The sequence below is a fragment of the Pavona decussata genome, unplaced genomic scaffold (genome assembly GCF_977016875.1).
Source record: "Pavona decussata unplaced genomic scaffold, jaPavDecu1.1 SCAFFOLD_602, whole genome shotgun sequence".
NCBI lineage: Eukaryota > Metazoa > Cnidaria > Anthozoa > Scleractinia > Agariciidae > Pavona > Pavona decussata.
Genome location: NW_028145860.1, coordinates 5,108,107 through 5,128,614, shown reverse-complemented (window position 1 = coordinate 5,128,614; position 20,508 = coordinate 5,108,107). Strand labels below are relative to the sequence as shown.

Below are 20,508 nucleotides of genomic sequence, written 5' to 3'. Positions count from 1 at the left end.
TGCCCACTATCTGATCGCCTGGAACAGACTATCTTGGTCCTGGCTGCCAACGCACCCATGCCTTAAAGCCTCGTGTGTCTTATGTTTCGCGTCGTGGAGGTAAAATGTCTTTTGTGACGTTTCAGGTTCCCTGTTGAAGAATACTATGGACCTTAATCCAAAATGGTTATCATTTTAATATTCTTTTATTGTTATTCAAATTAGCCCTTCTTACCTTGCAAATGCCAAATACCAATGCAAACAAAAGTATGATAAAATGGTAGCCACTTTGGAATAAAGTTTATTTGTTATTAAACCCTTGGCATGTTTCCCGTTCGAACCCATTCCTTTTAGTAACCTTACATGATTCTGTACCAACCCTTTCATACCCTTAGCATTCCTTACCTAACATATTCCCTTTTGTCACCTAAAGTGTTTCTATATCCGAGTATGGCGCAAAAATTGATCGAAATGCAAGCTGAGCCCTCTCAGTGAAGATTTAAAATCCTTTCACTTTTCCTTCGCTGTTCTTACCCTCTTCTCCGATCCCCCATACCCTCCTTACTACAAAGCAATTATTGAAGCATGGAGTCCAATATGGCGGAGCGCAGAAAATTTAAAAGCAAAAATAGGCGATAATGAAATCAAATTTTTACATCACTAAAATGCTATGTCCGCTTTTTAATTCTGAAGCTTTGAAATTAAGACTGCAGTCAGTTTTCCTTAAAACCTACGTAAAATTAAAAAGTCAGGAAAGAAGAGGAAAATTCAGTAAGCCGGTGAAAGTAAAGCTTCATAGCGATTGAAGGACAACAGAAATTGAATGGTGATAATTCAGTCGCGTCCCAACGCCGTTATCCGCGGCTTGAGTTTCGCCCTGCTTTGAGGATTCTGTCTTCGCTGGTTCTCCGGGTTTTTTCTCAATAAACATTTCTAAATTATAATTAGGTGAAAAATCCGAGGTTTGTCAAATGAGAAGAGCTACTCTTGTTAACAAAAAGTTTCTTTAGTACTGCTTTTTTTTTCTACCCCGCCGATTTTTTACCGTTATCCGTTATTTCACTGCGTTCCCGAAAAGTTTTCCCAGTTGTTATGCTTTAATATTTTTGCCCAGTCATCGCCCATGCATTTGAACTTTAGATTTTCATCCAAAAGGAAAAGAACTGAGCGATTCGAAATTGAGGCTAAACATTTGAATTGTAGATTATTACTAAATTATTCGTCTTTTTCTCACACCTATCATCACCACGAGGAACTACAACGGTAAAACCTAACTCCGTCCCTATAGCTGTTTCCTGGACAAAATAATTCAAAGCAAGGATGTACTGTTAATGTTGCGGTTTATTTCGAAGAGTACCGTCCATACCGCCATGACAGACTTCTGTTCATACCAGTTAAGCTTGAAGCTTTCTTGAACTGATGGTCGGAAACCGACGGCGTGCCAGGACATTCAACATGGACGAATTCAAGATTCGAAAGGTATTTACCCGATATCACTCGTTTCCTATTTCGCTCGCATAGTACGTTGTTATAAATTAAGTGTTTTATGTCATGAAACTTAGAGTAAGTAGATAGTTTTATTCCTAAGTGTTGGTGGTTTAAGACAGTGACGCTTGTATCAAGTACCGAGCATATAACGGCTACGAGTACAGTCAGATCGTTCCACTTAGAAATGGCCAGATAAAAAAATCTTTAAAATAGATCACTCTACGAGTGTTAGTCGAGTGTAAGTTCTGAGTACTGCTCACATGTGCCCAGTTGTTCAAAGCCCGATTAGGCTAATCCTGGATTAACGTGAACTTTGATTCGTATTTAATTACTAATCAATAAGCATTTTTCCAAAAGAATTTTGCCCTTCAATTTTCACTAAGACGTTTCTTTGCTTTAGCTAAAAATCAGCTTTTGAAAACATTTTTAACGACCGAGATACAAACCTCAGTTAACTTTTAATCGGGGATTAGCGTTAATCGCCTTTCGAACAACCAGGCCCTGAACGATAAACTATTCACAGGATCGATAGAGTATCTGTATTGATTTTACTGCAAACATGACCGAGTACTGCTCATCGATCGATCAAGACGATGAACTGATAGACGATACATGATAGATCGAGTCTAGGTTGTCGCTCTACGAATGTAATTCGAGTGAAAGTTCTGAGTACTGCTCATATGATCGATCAGAACGATGACAGAGAGTATCTGTATTGATTTCACCGCATATACTCTTTTTCCTGTACAAGAGTTTATTTCATAAGAATATCGAGGCTAAAATTTGCGAAATTTTAAGAATGCTTTAAGAATAGCTCCGAAGCTGAGATTTTGAAAATTTGTAAATACAATACAATTATATGTTTTTAACTAAACTAAGAAATTCTTCCTTTCTCTAAACGACAAAACTAGCCAATAAAACGATAAAAACCTGCACTATCCAGTTTGATACAGATCTGCGCAATAAACACTTGTAATTTGATAACCCAATACATTCTAAAACGGAAATGTCATACGCTAAAATTTAAGAATATTCACAAGAATATTTTCAGCCTAACATCGGCCGAAAAATAATATTCAGCCTTGGCCAGAAAAAAACAATATTCTTATATAAGAAAAAAGTGTATGACCGAGTAGCAATAATGACCCACGCGCAAATGTATGAACTTAGTTTTGTCCACAAATTGCTCGCAAAGCAAGTGTGATAGAGGGCGCAAACGGTGTTTTTCCGATCAGTTCAAACGCCCACAATCACCCTGGAGAAGTTGGTACGGCGTTAGCAGCCAGCATCACTGCCAAGGTTAAGGCCAGAGCGGTTGCGGATATCTTCCGACCAGTGTCTATTGGAAGACTTCCCCTTCCCGTGCTTACCGAGGCCCGAGTAGACAGCGAGAGTAGCCAACCGACACTGCCAGCAACTGAGGCCAGAAGACCCCATGGACTTACAGTTTGATTTAGAAGCGGAGAACATTCCTGACGGGTTCTTGCGCGGAGACAGACGAGTACGCGACCGAAGACATCTAATGTTTGCAACCAATCAGCAACTGGAGTACCTTACCCGGGACAAAGCGTGGTACATCGACAGTACTTTTAAGCTGTACAGGCATCCCTTTAACCAGCTGCTGACACAAACGCCCTTGTTAGGAAGGACGACCACGCCAAACAAGTGCCTCTTTTTAAAAAGAGCCACTACTGCAAAGTTCTAAGACATCTTCTTGAGATCCTCCCCTCAGCCCCGGCCAGGCACCAAATTACCTTACACTTCGAGAAAGCAGTCTGGCTGCCCTAAGAACCGTGATCACAACGCGAAAAACTTCAGGGGTGGGTTTTTCATTGGACACAGGCCCTATGGAAATAGATAAGGTAAAACTTCCTTAAAATTTCAAAACGAGAAATCCAAACAATCAAATCAACAGAATCGGACTGCAAATTTGTTTTCATTTCTATATTTATCAGCTCCAATTCATTACTTGGATCTAACAACAAAAAAATTGATGTTACTAAAAGAATCAAATTTATGCAAGGCTGGACTGCGTAGAAAACTTATCACGACAGTGACATGATAGAGACCAAACCGAGAATCAACAGAATGCAGCAACCGTGGACATCTGTTTCGAGCTGGTTGGCTCTCGTCAGCACGGTGTAGCACAGCAAAAAGTAGAACACCAACGCGAGTCGAGTGTTCTACCGAATGCAAGTGGTAGCCGATTTCGGATGGTCCCAAATTCAGACATCCGTCCACGTCATAGCGCGTGACTACGAACAATGAACAAAAGAACTGAAACATCATGTCGCTGTCGTCAAGTTAAATGAGAAAAGCAAAACTTTCCTTCACAGGTACATGGCCAAACCATGTTTAAAGGTACAGCATATCGGATCTAAAAAGATCTACGGTTTTAAATCGGCTACCACGTGCATTTGGTAGAACACTCGACTCGCGTTGGTATTCTACTTTTTGCTGTGCTACACCGTGCTGACGAGAGCCAACCAGCTCGAAACAGCTGTCCACGGTTGCCGCATTCTGTTGATTCTCGGTTTGGTCTCTATCATGTCGCTGTCGTGTTAAGTTTTCCACGCAGTCCAGCCTTGCATAAATTTGATTCATTCATATTTTTGGCTGATTAGATCTTTTACAGATCCTGCGTATACCTTCAGCATTTTCGTTGTGCGGTTCCTTGCTTATAGTTTGCTAAAAGAACCAAATTAGGAGCTAAAAAATATTTCTTATATTATATTGCTGAACAGATCGATGATTGAATTCGGATGCGAGTTGTTTCAGTAAAACGTTTTGGTGGGTGAACAAGGTAGTTAAGTCTACAGGATCTCTTGTAAGCTTCTATATATACATGAATCATCTTGAAATTTTCAGCCACGGGATATCAGTCAATTTGCGCCTCTTCCATTTCAGACCCAATTTCAATATCCAAACCAATATCTTCAATTTAACGTCCTCATATGCACGATCCTTACATTAAAGAATGATTTTTTAATTTCTTGTTGTTTAGATGCAGGAGATTTTGTGATTTGTATGGACACATTTCCAAAGAGACAGAATTCCTCTGATCTCCGGTGAGTAGATTTCTTTGTTACGAGCATAACCATTCCTATCTTAAAAAACATTTTCTGTGTGAGTAAGAAAGCTAACAGATATTCTTGAATTATGATATTACTTTTTTTAAAATGATAGTTTAATTTACAAAACAAATAGCAGGATCCTAGAAATATATAAATAGAACTCGTTCCACCCCTTCCCTTCCCTTCCCACACCTCCCCTCCTCCCTCTATCACATCATAGAATTAAAATGAACAAGGGGAAAGGTGATTTTCCAGGGGGAAGGGGTGGGGGAGTAAACATTGTTTTCACGCTACTATTGTTTCCTTCTATGCAGATATCCCACACAGAATGACTCCATTTGGAAACTCAACTTCGGGATAAAGCTCTATTAAAAAGGTGAGATACATTATAATTCGCCTCTCGTTTGCAGAGTGATCAGAATCAAATTTCTCCTCAGATATTTTAATATAATCAACTGTTAGACGTTTTAGCCAGAGTTTATACATGTAATTTTATTCCTGTGCACATTCTCGTGGTCTCTCTGTCATATAACAAAACCTTGGCCAGTTCTATTTATTAAAGCTAGAAGAATTCTTCACATTGCCTATAATAATATAAAATTGCAAGGTCATTATTTGTTTTAGGAAATCTGCATTACTTGGATTTATTTTATTAATAGAGTTTTTCTGCCTTGGATTTCAGTTGCAAGTTTTATTAACAAGTCAAGAGAGAACAACAATATCAGTAAAAAGAATGGATTGGACTGCAGACTGTGGACGAAGGACTGCACAATCAGTTGGCCCCAAGGTTTATTTCTTGAAAACTTTAGCTCACATGGTTCAATTGTTCAAAACCCGGATTAAAAGTTAATCCAGACTATGACTTTGGATTCACCTGCCATAAAAGGTTAGAAAAAGTATTTTAAAATTAAAAACAAAATAAAGCATTGTATGTGCAATTCCCAATTCATGTTTCAGTGATTCCATAAATGAAATACAGGAAAATTCTGAATTCAAAATTGGAACTTATTCTGGATTAGCATGATAGTGTTTTGAACACTTAGGCCATGGTCTCCACAGTTTCATTTATAAGAAGGTCTGACTGAGAGTGCTTGTGCTCAATTCTTAGATATAAGGCTGAATTCAACGCATTTTTTGGCCTCAAGTTTACCTTAACACTCTCGGAGACAACAAAGAGAAGTACTACTGCACAAATTTCATTTGAATGGTTGCACTTTAATAGCATTTCACTCGCAGTCGCAAAAATTGGAAATTATCATCAGAATCATTTTCCACCAATTCTAGTAGACTCCTATCACACTTTAGCATTTCATCCTTAGACTCCACGTTTGTAACTAATTTGTACAGCATAACAAACAAGTTGTACCAAAGGTAAGTATTGCTCAGTAGCTTTCATTGAATGGTCACACTTTAGAATTTTTTTTACAGACTCAACCATTGTACAACAAAACAAACAGCACCACAGGAAAGTATTGCTCAGTAGCTTTCATTTACATGTTGGAACTTTAGGATTTCATCCACAGACTTAAAATTTAGAACCACCTTTACAGCATAGTACGCATTGCCACTGGAAAGTACTACTCAGTAGCTTTCATGGATTTGATCCACAGACTGAAAAGTTAGAACTATCTTGTAACGCATGATAAGCAGAACCACAGGAAAGTACTGCTCAGTAGTTTTCATTTGAATGTTTACACTTAGCCAGCATAATAAACACCCACATGAAAGTACTGTTCAGTGGCTTTTATTTTTTAACAATCAGTCACATGTAATTCAGGAGTTTATCCATGGACTCAAAGTGCAACCATTAATATCATACTCAGGCTGCTGTGGGATTGAAAGCATTTAATAGGCAAAATTCACTCGAGTTTTCACATTATTGGTACAGGAAAGAAAATTTCTCAGCTAATAGTTGGAGCCCAGTCAGACCTTTTTATAAGAATATATTTCACGATAGATGTAACACTATTCATGGTCACCCTGATGCCTTTTATTTTTGGGATGGTTTAATTTTCATTCATTTTGTGATGAGTAAGAATTTTTGGATAACCAGAACTGTCAATGGCAAAGCAAAAGATGAAAAACTGTTGTCAAAAGTCAAAATCAAGAACAAGACTAGACCGAAACACTGACAAGTGACAGATGACCTACTAACTATATAAAAACAAAAACAAACTGGTTCAACAGAGTGTGGGAGAAACAACAGATAAACCTTGGTACATGAGAAATAGGATGGAAGAAAGACAGCAGAGAAAACAACAGTAAAATGACAGAGAAACAACACGAACATACCAGAGAACAAAACCATCAGAAAAAGAAAACTATAGAGAAACGATATAAACACAAAGATGGAAAGATGATTATAGAGACATGAGATAAACACGAAAAAGAAAAGTGAATTGATAAAGAAACTTGACAAGAAAGGGGAAAACTATTGAGTTCCGAGATTAAAAGTGACCCAAGGAAACTACAAAGAAAACTAAAAAGACGGCATTTAACTAGAACAAGTATAAAACAACGAAAGAAGATGTATGACAAAGAAGTGCAGAAGAGAATTCTCAACAAACAGGCTTTAAAAGATTGACAGAAAAACCTTAAGCCAAAAGTATAGCAAGCCAGGAACAAATCGTGACAGGAAAGCCTAAGATTAAACTATAGAGTGATAAGGACAAAAATAGATAGCAAAACAGAGAAACCAAAGGAGAACTATAGAGAAACGAGACAAATATGGCAAACATGAGGAGAAACAGAAAACAACTTTGTGGGAAGAGATCATGTTTCACAGAAACTAAATTGGGCTTTTTGCATTTCATGTGTGGCTAACAGACAAACTTTAATGGACTTGAGAACAGCATAACAACTTGGGCAAGGACAAAACATGGGCCCCCCTTTTGGAATGGGTCCATGGACCCCCTTATTTTCTTTCCACTATTCAATAAGGGTCAATAAGGCTTATAAACTCACATATATTAAGCTTGCATATCATGTAGCGGTGCATACACAGTACAAGCTGTATGAGATACTTCAACCTTGAAATAGTTGAAACTCACACCTACCTGCTTGGACACACAATGTATCTTTGTATGGTCGTTGGTCATTGATATTTTTTTAACCGTAAGTCAAGTGTTCTGGGAATTTACAACACAACTGATACCATTTTCATGATTGTCAACAAAAACTAGTACCCAGGCTTCTTGCTAAAATATTGGACTGGACTCAGGAAATTGGAGGTAAATTTTAAAGTAAAAGTTAGGGCTTTTCTCCCGGTTTTAAAATTAAATTAATTTTTTCTGACAAGACACTTCACAATATCATATCATGCACCTGTCTTTTAAGAAAAGCGGTTTTGTTCGGTCAAAGGATAATGATTTGGAATTGTCTTGTTTACAAGAGCAAGAGGAAAATTAAACAAAAAAATGTCTCTCAAATTTCAAAACATTTAATAAAAATTAATAATTATAAAGAAAATCAACTATAAATTTCCAAATATAAATCTTAGGTCCACATGAAGCTGACCAATACACCACCAGTTCAAGAGGTTGTCATGAACGGCACCTTGTTATGTGTGACATTTGTTTACTTTTTATTACTGTTGTGATTATCTTATTTATTTATTTATTTATTTATTTATTCACCACGACATAAAAACATAGAAAGTTACAATGAATAATAGACTAGGATTGTACATAAGTTTAGAGTAAATAATAATAGTAAAAGAAGAAGTAAGAAGTGGCGAGGAGACCTCAAGAAACCCCTGGGCTTATACTGAGAGGTCTCCTTAACCTTAAACAATCAAAGATGTAGATGATCTAGGATTACAGAATTTTGCGAGAACCTTTCAGAGAGAATACTGGGTACTAGCTTTTGTTGACAATTGTGTAACTGGCATCAGTTGCCTTTTAAATTCCCCAATCAGCTGACTTGCTGTTCAAAGAAATATCAATGACCAACAACCTTGCAAAGATACTTGGTGTGTCCAAGCAGGTCAGTATGAGTTTCTAACTATTTCAAGGTTGAAGTTTCCTATACAATTGTACCGCACATGCAATGCTACTAGACATCAACCAGTCTGACCTCTTTTGCACAAAAATCTGTTCAGAACTAAAACTGAGCAGGCATGAAATTTGAAGCGTGAGGGTCAGAGCCGCGAGAAGTGCAAGTGCCAGAAGGTGAACAAAAAGAGAGACTGCTCTGCTTTCATACAGCAATTGTGAAGCCCAGCCACTCTCGTGACAGAGTAATTCTATTGGTTAGTGATGTCGCACACCTGTCAGCAACCGTTATTAGTGACATGTGAGGTGAATTTGAGCTGTACTTGTTCTTCTTGAAATTAAAGAACATTTTCACTATTTTGCTGACTGGTTTTGGTAAAAGCCAAATTTACTTGCTCATGAGATCATGAAATTTTGTTTGATCGTGCTCTGAGAAGTATCGAAACACACGGGCAGTTCACGGAAGATTTGACTACTGAGAGGCAGCTGCATTGGATTTCAGCGATAAGTAGAGAAAGGCTGACATTATTTTCAATGCATTCTACATTTCGTAAAGTACTTCATTTACATACCAAAATTATTACTGCAGGAGTAATCTTCACCAAGTTATGAATTTTCAAAGTTTTCGTCCGAGCTGCTAACTTGATGCAAACTATTCGACCCGCTGATCTCGCGAGGGTGTGAAATAAAAGCATGTATCACCAGAGTATCATATTTAAAAAAACAGGCAGAGTTGTCATTGACACAAACTGTCAAAGAGCTTCACAATTGCTGTTTGATAGGGAAGGCAGTCTCTCTTTTCACACGTCTTCTCAGGTGTCTGCACTTCCCGCAGCTTTGCCGCGCTCATTTTTTTGCATTCTCCCCACGGATTCTCGAGCAGAAATAGAGACTGCTTGCAGTCTACACTGTTACATACATACGCTTGACATATGTGAGTTTACAAGCCTTATATTGTATCCTTTGTTTTTGTTTTTATTTTCTTTGTGGTACGAAAATATATAGGGGTCCATGGACCGGGTCCAAAAGGGGGGTCCATTGACCCTGGGTCCATGTTTTGTCCTTGCCCTAATAATTGAGGCCTTAGACTTACCTCTTATTGCCACAAAACAGCCCTATTTGACGTTCTTATCATTGGTCCCGATCGTGTTCTCGGAGCCATAAAAATTAAATTCAGTTCTCTGTTTTTCCGTCCAACTTCTTGACTCGATTCGTGCGCTGTCTAACACATTTTTCATGATCTATGGCCCATTTCCTCATCAGCTCCTTGTCCTCTGGACTCATCGATAGATTTTGTGTGGTTTCTTGATCCAAAACATAGAAATTAAGCATGATCGTCACTGGGAATGTGACTTCGAAACATCCGCCATATTGAAACTGTTCCCAGAAGACCCTGGGGTATGTTGAAACCTAAAGAGGAGACCTGGGGCAAGGTTCTTCCCCAGATTCTTTGACAGTCAGGGTTGATAAGGATTCAGTACGGAAGCCACTGTAAACGGGGTAGATAGGTCTTCATTTTTACGGTAGCAGGTGGTTCTTTTTCACAGTCGACGGAAAAGGCAAATTCTCATTTCACAAAACAAAAAAACACTTCAATCACGCTTCACATTAATCATAAAATCACAATTCACGATGCAAGAAAAAAACATTAACTTTTCACGAGAAATGAAAGGGTCCGATCACGGCTCACGAAAATCCGCTATTAGTATACCACCCTCTACAAAGGCTAGGCTATTGATCAGCAAGGCAAACGTTAGGGCAAACGATTCTAAGATATCTGATAAAAATTTGAAAATCCCGATAAATCTGACAGAAGAAAGCTACAACCGTTTGCGTAAAGAGTTAAGATACTCCAAGATTATACAAATGCTGGAGACATTTCGGTATTTTCCTCCAGACCTTTCACTTTTGGGAAAGGGAGGGTCAGCATTGAACCGAAATGTTAGTTTTTTGATAAGAGAGTATGAAAACGTCTGATTTTGGTAGGTGTATGGACCATTTGTTGTAGCAAAACTACTCAGAAAAACGCAACAGATATTCTTCGTTACATCAACATCAAAGACATGCAGGAAAAATGAAAGTGAAACAGACAAAGAACGACAGAATCGACCAAGAAGAGCAAATTTACTGACCGAGAAAAGATACAAATATGACGACAAACCGACAGAGAAAAACATGATTCGACAGTTATAGAGCTTGAAATGTGAAAGTATAGCAGTTTGATAGCGAACAAATAAAATGTTTCGATTCTAAGTCATTACATTCAGTAATAGTATACATTCAGACAGTTCCATTTTGGATTAATGTATCGGCGTTCTTCATGTTCTCGATTTTACTGCCCGTAATTCAACTCAAGCGGTTAAATCAAATTGCTACCAGTGCGAAAAAAGGCATCAGGGTTATTTAATGATGTCGGATTTAAGTCTTTATAAGCATATGAGACAAGACCGGTGGTGGTGTGGGTAGTTTATTCTAAATCATTGCTAAAAAAACCCGTTTACTTCCGGAGTTGGTTTTTATTAACTTTTCATTAGCAGGCTGGGGGGAGGATTATTGAAAGGAGGGTGATGAATCGAGAAAATACAGTTTTAATATGAAAGCTATATCATTCACCTCGCGGTCTTGTCACCTGGGCTTAAAGATTTGATCCAACATCACGAATTAAAATGGGAACTTAAGCAACGACGTCAATGGCAACGCCACAAACCAATATGGGCAAGAACAATCAATATGTAATTGCGTTTTGTTTTGTTTTTTTGCCGTACTTCGGCTGCAAAACTGAACAACGTAAAATGCACAAATTCAACGTTCTTTATAAAACATTAGCACACAGAAGTGAATTGTTCTTTATTTGCTGATCCTACCAATTCAGTTTTTTTTAAACGTTGAAATATTGACGCATTACTAACGTAAATTTATCGTATTTTCGTTGACATTTTCTTTGCCGTTCCGTTGTCCTCATGGTTGCTTAAGATCCCTAGTAATTTTATAAGTATGGAGGTCGGTTTATTGAAGCTGATTAGCATTTATCCAGGATTGAATTTAAACAAATTAGAAAAGTTTGATTTCTTGCGAATGTTTCAACACGACTCACTGTTGATTTTTTTGGTGACAAAGTACCATTACTAAAAGTTCATAACACTAAATCTTTCATAGATTTTGACAGACTGAGTTTTAGCTTGACTTTTAATTCCTGGATAAGCTTGATCTTGCTTCGTTGACTGAGCTCTTAAGGTGGCTGGCATTGGTTTGTAACACTTTCCAGCACTTGTACTTTAATGGATCAATACTGCCACTCTTTATCAGTTGAACTTGAATTTTCTACTTATAGTTCCATGATAAAAATGGGAATCAACTTGAAAGTTAAAATTAGGGGTGCTTTTAGCAGGCTATACTGTTAGTTTCATAACCTATCATGTCGAGAAAACGAACATAACTAGTTAATCATTGACTTGGCATTTATTTTGATACCATTATTGTTGCATCAACTGTTAAAGAATGCTAGTATTGATCCATTTAAGCATTGGTGCTTAAAAGAGCTGGAAACCGGTGTCAGCCACCTTAAATATTTTTACCTTAGCTCCAAAAGGCGCATTTTTAAGAGTTTTCAACTTTTGGGAAATTAAATGCTTTTAAGAGTGAAAAGAGAGAAATTCTAAACAATTGTTCCGAATTAAAAGGAAAAAAATCAAACTTTTCAAAACGTTTGTCTGGAAATGTAATAATCAAGTAGTCAGAAGCAGCAAATAAACGAGTCAAAAATAGTCTTTTGGCGGGAAAAAAGTTTTCCTTTCATAATTCACGAGTCAAAAATATTCTAAGTCTTTTGGCGGGAAAAAATTTTCGCTTTTATATGGGTTGAATTAAAAACGCGCTTTTAAAGGGGGCTTTGGTAATTAGTCATTTTGTAGGCTATTTCTTCTACACATTTTTGCCTTTCCTAAGAAAAAAAGCGCTGTGCTTTTGATGGGGGTGTTCTAGCATCGAGTCAAAAAAAAAAAAAACTAAGTCTTTTGGCGGGAAAAATTCGTGCAGGTTTTACACTGATTTAGCCCTTCAAAAGCTAAGTTATATTTTGATTTTGTGCTAGACCCCGTGTTAAAAGCGCAGGACTTTTTTTCTTTTCGGCAACCTCTCCTAGGCAAAAAAAAGTAAAAGAGATAGCCTACAAAATGACTAGTTACCAGGCCCCCTTTAAAAGCGCGAACTTTTTTTTCATTTATTTATAATTGTAATTAATAGAAGACAAATAAAGTTGAACAATAAAATAGTTTTGAATTCTTTATTGACTAATTGATATTAATTACAAGTTATTATAACTAATTAACTATACAAGAACTAATTGCTAGTTAAGAATATAAATTAGATGATGAAAGTAAATAAACTACTTTGGTTGACAAAACATTGTGTGAAAGGAATTACTGGAGTCAAAAACGAAGCATTATAAAACTTCAACTAAGTCTTTTTTGCTTTGAAATGTTAGCGGAACAAGCGTAAGCCGGTAATTTTTAACTAAAATGCAGAGTTTTGGTTCACAAAAAAATTTCGAATTTTCTTTGAGTCTAATAGCAGTTTAGGCAAGTTAGCAATCTTTCAGCCGTTTCGGAACTGATTGAAAACATGACGCGAAATACAGTATTTGTAGAGAAAAGTTCACAAAAATTTTCTGAATTTGCCAATTGCCTGTTTTGTTTGCTTCCAAAACAAACACTGTATTTCGCGGAATGTTTCAGCCAGTTTTCAAAACGATGGAAAGATCACTAACTTGCCTGACTAGTAAAAGATTTGCGAGCAACCAAAACCGTAGCGAAATTGAAAAATATGAGTGCACGATACAAGACTAGATTCTCTACTGTTTATATGTCTCGATTTGTGCCAAAAGCAAAGGTTATAATTGTTTTCAAAAGCATACGTGTAATTTCAGAATATGAAATTTTTGGTCTCATAAACATCAATTGTTTAAGCTAAAATCCACCGAAATCAGGCTGGCCCTGCCAGTTGTTCAAAGAGCGGATAACTTTATCCAATGGATTCGTCACTAACCAGTAGATAAAACATATTGGTTGGGATACATTTTATCAGCTGGATAGGATTTATCCAGTGGATAAAGATACCCGCTCTTTGTACAACCGAGGCCTATGCCATGAATTTTTTGTATCGTGCACTCATAAGAGAACTGTGCCGAATGTTTCGTTCAAGTAACTGACACTTAAAACAAGAAAGTTCCACTATAAAAGGCAAATAAAATTCTAGAATTCAAAGACTTTTTCAGTTCCAATTGTCTTAAAATCTAATGTTTCTAATCAGCAAAACTATGTTTTAGATTGTTTTTGGAGGACACTTTCTGAAATCTTATATTTTGTTTGAACGTTTGTTGGAATTTGTTATCGACCCTTGCTGATGTTTTAAATTCTAGAATTCAAAGACTTGTTCAGTTCCAATTGTCATGAAATCTGTTTCTTATCAGCAAAATTATATCTAAGATTATTGATTCTGGTGGACTTTTGCTGAAATCTTATATTTTCGTTAATGTTATTGGAATTTGTTATCGACCTTTGCTATGTTTTAAAACTTGAGTTAATTCAAACAACTCTTATAATGGAACTTTCTGTACAGGAGTTCTCTAAAAAAGTACATTTTCTACCTTAAAATATGCCCAAAAAGTTCAGCGATGTCCAGTCTTTCTCTTGTCTTGTCCTACTTGCTTGTGTATACTTTCCAGCTTGCGGAGGCGATTTGTTCTTCACTCTTGTGTTTCAGTCCAACTTGAGATTGACAGCTAAAGGAAAACGAACTTGACGTTAATTTCATGTAACACAACAAAGAGCATTTTTAATTAACTTGAATATTAGATTACTCGTATTCGCTTTCTGAAATCGTAAAATTTTGATTGCAAAATTACTCGCATTTCTTTATTTTGTAGTGCCAAACAAATCATAGATTGTTTTACAGAAAATTAAACACATGCTCCTTACATATCACGTTTAAGGAAAGTGCGGTTTAAATTTCTTTGTTATTACGCGGAGTTTGACCTGAATGCTCACTGATTCTCCAGTTTAATTTAAACCCATCCATGAAGCTTGTAATATTTCGCTGAGCGTTTGTTGTAAAATACTCTATGATGAATTTTTGACGCGAGTGTTGTTTTTCCACTCGGTAAACTTGTTTGTCTTATTTACATAATTTGCACGCGCGCACGACCTATGTTGTCATTGGGGGGACACGAACTAATTAATAATACATGATGCTCACAACCTATTTCTAGTCAATTTTGACCGTCCTTTGTTAAGCAATGCCAAGGTGGTCTTGTGGTTAAGCTTACGCCTTGAATAGAAGAACGACGGTCTTATCTCTGCCGTCGTTAAATTTAAGTAGCTTCGGAGGGGCTTGGTTCAAGTCCCGATACAATAGCAATTTTTTTTCCTTTTAGCAAATTTCTCAGCCAAATTTCACGTTTTTATACATACAATTTTTTTGTTAATGACGAAAATGAGGGAAAGATAAAAAGTTTGGTTTGCAATATTTTTCTAGTTTGATCTTTGTCTACAATATTTTGTTTACAATACTATTTATAAGGCTAAAAAGTTAAAAAGATATTAAAAAACCAAACGTTTTCGACTAATCAAGTCATCCTTATTTCCTCACCTTCGGAGGATGACTTGATTAGTCAAAAACGTTTGGTTTTTTAATATCTTTTTAACTTTTTAGCGTTGTAAATAGTATTGTACATCTCAAGCGACAATATTTTGTTTCTTGCATCAATTTTTAATCATTTTTCATCCCATTTGAACGAGTCTTGTTTAATTATGATTATTTTCAAAAGAAGGATCGGCAATATTAAACGCTCTGCGAGGGTTTCGTTGTACGCTGATCAATTTTTAGCTCCTCCTTTTTTTATTTCGTCGATATTTATCGTAGTATTTGCTTTTGAGAAACACGTCAAAACCTATTTTCTTTAACTTCCTTTTCAAACATCCGTGACAAAAATAACATGGAGTACAAATAGTCAAAATCAACCCTGGAAAAATAATCTAGATTTGCATGGAGACGGTCTGAAAATACCTTCAAATATGTAGTATTACCAATGAATATCATTTGAAGCATTGCGATTTACTGCTATACGAGCTGTAATCACAAAATAGATTTCTTTGAAATTGAGTGTCACGTAATTTTGTTTGTTTTGTTTGGAAATCAAATAAAAGTTTGCAATGCAACAAACAGAAAACCTCAATTTCATCCGCATTATCGTTTTTTTTTTGTTTTAAATCGAGCTCCAAGACAACTCAATCATTTACTACCCTACTGAACGTCAACACAATTCACTATAATTAAATCTTCGCTTTCCCCCGGTAAAAAATGCATTGTAGTATCATTGTTTGAGAAAAACGCAACAAAATCTCGATGCCGAAAAGTGGCGTTCTCAATCACTCGCGACGAAAAATGGCTCGGAGTACAAAACTAGTCAGATTCAACTTATGAAAAACGGTTCTAGATTTTCTTGGAAGCAGTCCAATGTTTTCTAATATGTAGTATTGCTCGTGAACACAGTCTGAAGTATTGTGGTTTATTTCTGTGCGGATTTTGAATATATTTTGAGAAATTAGGCTTCCTTGAAATTGAGTGTCACGTGATTCCGTTTCTTTGGTAAATTATTTTGCTTGCAAATCAAATAAAAGTCTTATGCCTTGGATCAAAAAACAAAATGAAAGGCTTTACTTCTTCCAAATTATCATTTTCATCGAACCGACCAAGATTATCTGCTACAAGCCTACTGAAGGTCAACACATGCAAGTCTTTCAATCAATGGTTCCGATTTTGAATAAATCACTTTCTAGTAAATTTTGTTTTAGTCCTGAAGATCTATTTATCAATTTCTAGGTAAATTGTGTTTCAACACGCCTACTTTGACGTGAAGATAGATGCCTGATAGATCATGTTGCCAAATTCTTTATATATCAGTAATCTTTGCTAGATTACTGACAAGAACTTTTTGTGTTCTAGCCTTTGAAATCCTTCTTGCAATCGTAAAGGGGCCACTTTTTCTGTGAACCTGTTAAGATACGAGATATCAATCTGTGCCATACGCTTTTTGAAACTGGATTCTTGTTCTCGCTCGTAGCAGTTGTCTGACCTGGACTATGATCAAAGACTATTTTTTCATTGGTTTCCAGGCAAAGTGACGCAGAGCCCTCCTTTTATAAATGATGTCGATTATCTTGAAGTCAAGGAAGACACTCTACCACGAAACTTAAGGGATTTTAACTGCTCAGTTCAAAAAAGTTGCAGGCAAACTAAGAGAAAAATCCGTAAGAGTGTATTTAGGAAAATCTAAAATCAATTCTTAGTGGCTGAATTTGGTTACTTCGGTATTTTTTGTCAACATACAATTTTCTCTCTTCTTTACAAAGATCTTTTATCATAGCAAAACAGTCTAACGTAGATTGACCTTAGCTGGCTGCCATTTTGATATATTTATATTTGAAAACTGCTAAAATAAAGCACAAATCAGTCAAACAGCTCGTAATTTGCATCAATCAAAATATTTCAACAACGTTATTAGAGTTTTTTCTTAAAAATGGCAAGCCGTTAGAACAAAACTTTTGTTTGACTTTCGAGAAAAGTTTTGGCTTGAGAGAAATTTCTGTTGTTAGATAAGAAGGATGAAACTAGGTGAAGTTCAGTCGCTGTGGCGGAGCGTGAAGGAAATCGAAGCTTGCCTTCTTTACAAATTTTTGATTTAGAAAAAGATCCACTATCAGGTCAGAAAAACTGTTGCCATCCTGGTTTAGGTCCTTGTATGATTACTATATTCCATTCATTCTTAGGTTACAAATTTAAATTTGTTAAATAATTTTGTATCAATTCTCATACAACTGACCTACCCACTATTCGAAAGCTTAGCAAACAACATAAAGCTTGATTTTTTTGGCGCTAAATATATGCGGAAAAAAATATACGTGGCCTGGTCAGGCGTTGCTAAGAGACAATAACTTGGGATTTGTAAATTCAAACGTAATCTCTTCATGTTAAGGCTGTGAAATTTAAATAACGATACTGGTTTGTTACAAAATACAAAATTAGGCTATCGACTCCAAAGACAAGATCGAAACAAACTTTGCTCCATTTGACACAGACAGAAGATTTCGGTTTCGAGGCTTTCATAACGGTCATTGTTAAAGATTAAAATAAAAGAAAAAAGAAGCAGACAGAAACTGGTGTGAAATTAACATATGAAATAGCTTAAATTACTCTACAGTTTTGGATAAGGACCTAAAATGACTGAGTTGAATTGAAAAACTGTGGGACTGAAAAAATAGTGGCTGGCACGATTCGGATCATTTGAATACTGAAATAGCCACCTATCCCCGATATCCATTGTTTCGCTGTTTGATGAAAAGAATTAATTTATAGTCGAGTCAATCAAGTTTTTTTTTTCGTTGAGATAATTAAGAGATTCAGTCAGTCATTATTTTTCGGAGAAATTAATTATCCGATATATCATATTAAAGTTCTTACCTTTGGAGCCTATCCGTTCTCTTTTCCAGATTTCAGCCTCACTTTCATTCCGTCCTTTCGTTTCCCCTTTTCAGTAATTTACTGAGTGACTATCCTGGAATAAAAAAAGTCAGCTTAATACTTTTCAGCAAATGCAGCAAATTATTAGAGAAAATAAAGTGGGCAAAATATCAATCTTAATGAAAGGTGAAGTTGGAATTACAATCACTCTTGACCGGAAATAAAACCTGCACGAAACATTTATGCATGCAACATTCAGTTTGACTTTGCAACAAAGCAATAAAAATGGTAGGTAAACCGACTAGGCTTTTGAGATAATTTGAAAAAACTGAAATATTTAGAGTTCTTTTTTTTTTTTTGGGGGGGGGGATCTGATCTGTTGCCATGGTAGCCGCTATGATGTCAGAATCGGTTTTAAAGTATTACCCAACATCACAGTTAAATAGATGTTTATAGGTTGCCGATATGATCAGATACAATATTTTGTGACCTTTCATCATTTCACAATCATTGAAAAAATGAAAAACGATTACGAGCCCCCTTAACCTATCAAGCCCCTATATATATATATGTAGTGATCGGCATCTGATTTCTCCTGATGATATGACCACAACATGTAATTTTCATGACCAACATGCAGGTTACAAGGATAACTGGAGTGATCACCGGCCAAAGGAAAAATGTCTTGATGTTCAAGCGACTTTTGTTTGAGGATTGAATTCTCCCAACTAGTGACAGAAGAACGACGGGGAGAATATGCGTGTTGAATCGGGCCTGTATCATGACAGAGTTCTTACCTTTGCAGTAATTCCAGCTTGTTTTCTCGGTTTCTGCCTTCACATTTTCACTTGCAATTTACTGAATTAGCGGGTCTGAAGATACAAATTATCATTATTCATATTAGTAATTCTGCAGAACAAGTGAGCATTTACGCCATGCTTCTAATTCTGATTTTAACTGAGGCATCAATTCAGTAAAGGATGGTAAAAATTTGTAGGTAACGGAACATTCTGTACGTTATTTAAACTTTCGAAGTGACATTAAGAGTACTTCTAATATAAAAACGAGACCAGGTTTTGAATTATTTGAATAAAGCCAAAAGTTTCAATCGATGTTTTCAACGAGCAGCAAGCCAACTTACGTGCGAAGTCAGCAACTGAATATATCCCTGGTTTGCTTGTAGCATCCACACAAACTTTAAGCAATATTTTTTAAAATAGGACTCACCTTTACCGTATACTGCTTTCTATGCTTTAAGCCTTTGCATTTCATCATTTTTCTTCGTTAAAGAGGACCGTCAAACCACTCCTTCCAACGGATTTCGTTCAAATCCGGAGAACTGCGTGTGAAGTTAGTTATGAATATGGATTAGAAACTGAAACCAATCACTGACAACGACATTTGCTCGCACCTGATAAAAGAAACATACTGCACGTGCTGGCAAAGTGCAAATGCAAAATGGAAAAAATATTTTTGGGCATTAAAGGTGATAATCTTTTGCTTTGTGTCAGTGACGTAGTAAAAAATATCCCATCCACACGCATCCGTTTCCGTCAACCAAATCCGTAAGTTTTTGTAAATCCACATATGATTGTAATGCGCTTCTGACAATATTTTACTCGGAGATTTGTTAGATTCGAGGGTCTTCGTTTTAGAATAGAGGGTCTTCATTTTAGATCAGAGGGTCTTCGTTTTAGAAAAGAGGGTCTTCATTTTAGATCAGAGGGTCTTCGTTTTAGAAAAGAGGGTCTTCATTTTAGATCAGAGGGTCTTCGTTCCCCATCCCCCTCCTACCCCCTCTAAAAGCCTGATACTCAGGTTCGGAGAGAGGCGATGGTTGGAGTCTTGGTAGGTAAGGTGAAGAAAGGGGTACAAGTACGAATAGGGAAAAAGGTGGGCGGGGGGGGGGGGGGTGGACGGGAGAAGAGGGAGATGGGGAGAGAAATATAGAGAAAGGGACCGGGGAGTTAGATAGGAGTGAGAAAAGATTTAAATGAAAGGGTGTATTTTTTAAAGGTATAGTATGCGAGAGAGTAGCAAAATTTACAATTCAAGTTTATTGGCTTCCCGCAAAAATTATCCCTCTGAAATGGGTAACTTCATTTCATCTTCTGGTGTTTACTCTAGAACTGTGGTTCAGTATTATACAAACGCGAAGCCTTTATCAGTACTAACATCTCCGTGAAACGGTGAAACAAGAGCCAAAAACTCAGAATGTTTTTGCAGGCTACAACGTACTCCATCAACCCATATCGCTTATGGGTTTGTGAATGCAGAATAGTTAGTTTTATTAAATATGTGCCGGGAACAAAAAGCTAGTCACTAGCAGAAAATTGATACAGACGTTCCGGCCTAGGCTACGGACGGCAACAGCTGACACCAAAACAAGAGTTTTCAATCCTCCAAGGGAAGCGAAAACAAGTGAAGTTACCTTCCTGTTGCTGACCATGGCTCACCAA

At 36.6% G+C, this 20,508-nt stretch overlaps 2 long non-coding RNA genes across 2 annotated transcripts; one reads left to right on the top strand and one right to left on the bottom strand.

The window, feature by feature from the left end:
* The first annotated feature begins 398 nt into the window (after nucleotides 1-398).
* Nucleotides 399-7,472, top strand: LOC146449594 (uncharacterized). Its single transcript, XR_014860565.1, has 4 exons — nucleotides 399-1,458; nucleotides 4,472-4,535; nucleotides 4,856-4,917; nucleotides 5,224-7,472. It is a non-coding gene; the product is annotated as an uncharacterized LOC146449594 (long non-coding RNA).
* Nucleotides 7,473-14,103: 6,631 nt separating this feature from the next.
* On the bottom strand, nucleotides 14,104-19,437 carry LOC146449593 (uncharacterized). The gene is made up of 4 exons (XR_014860710.1): nucleotides 19,277-19,437; nucleotides 18,847-18,921; nucleotides 18,050-18,143; nucleotides 14,104-14,312 (listed from the first exon to the last, which is right to left on the bottom strand). It is a non-coding gene; the product is annotated as an uncharacterized LOC146449593 (long non-coding RNA).
* Between the last annotated feature and the right edge of the window lie 1,071 nt (nucleotides 19,438-20,508).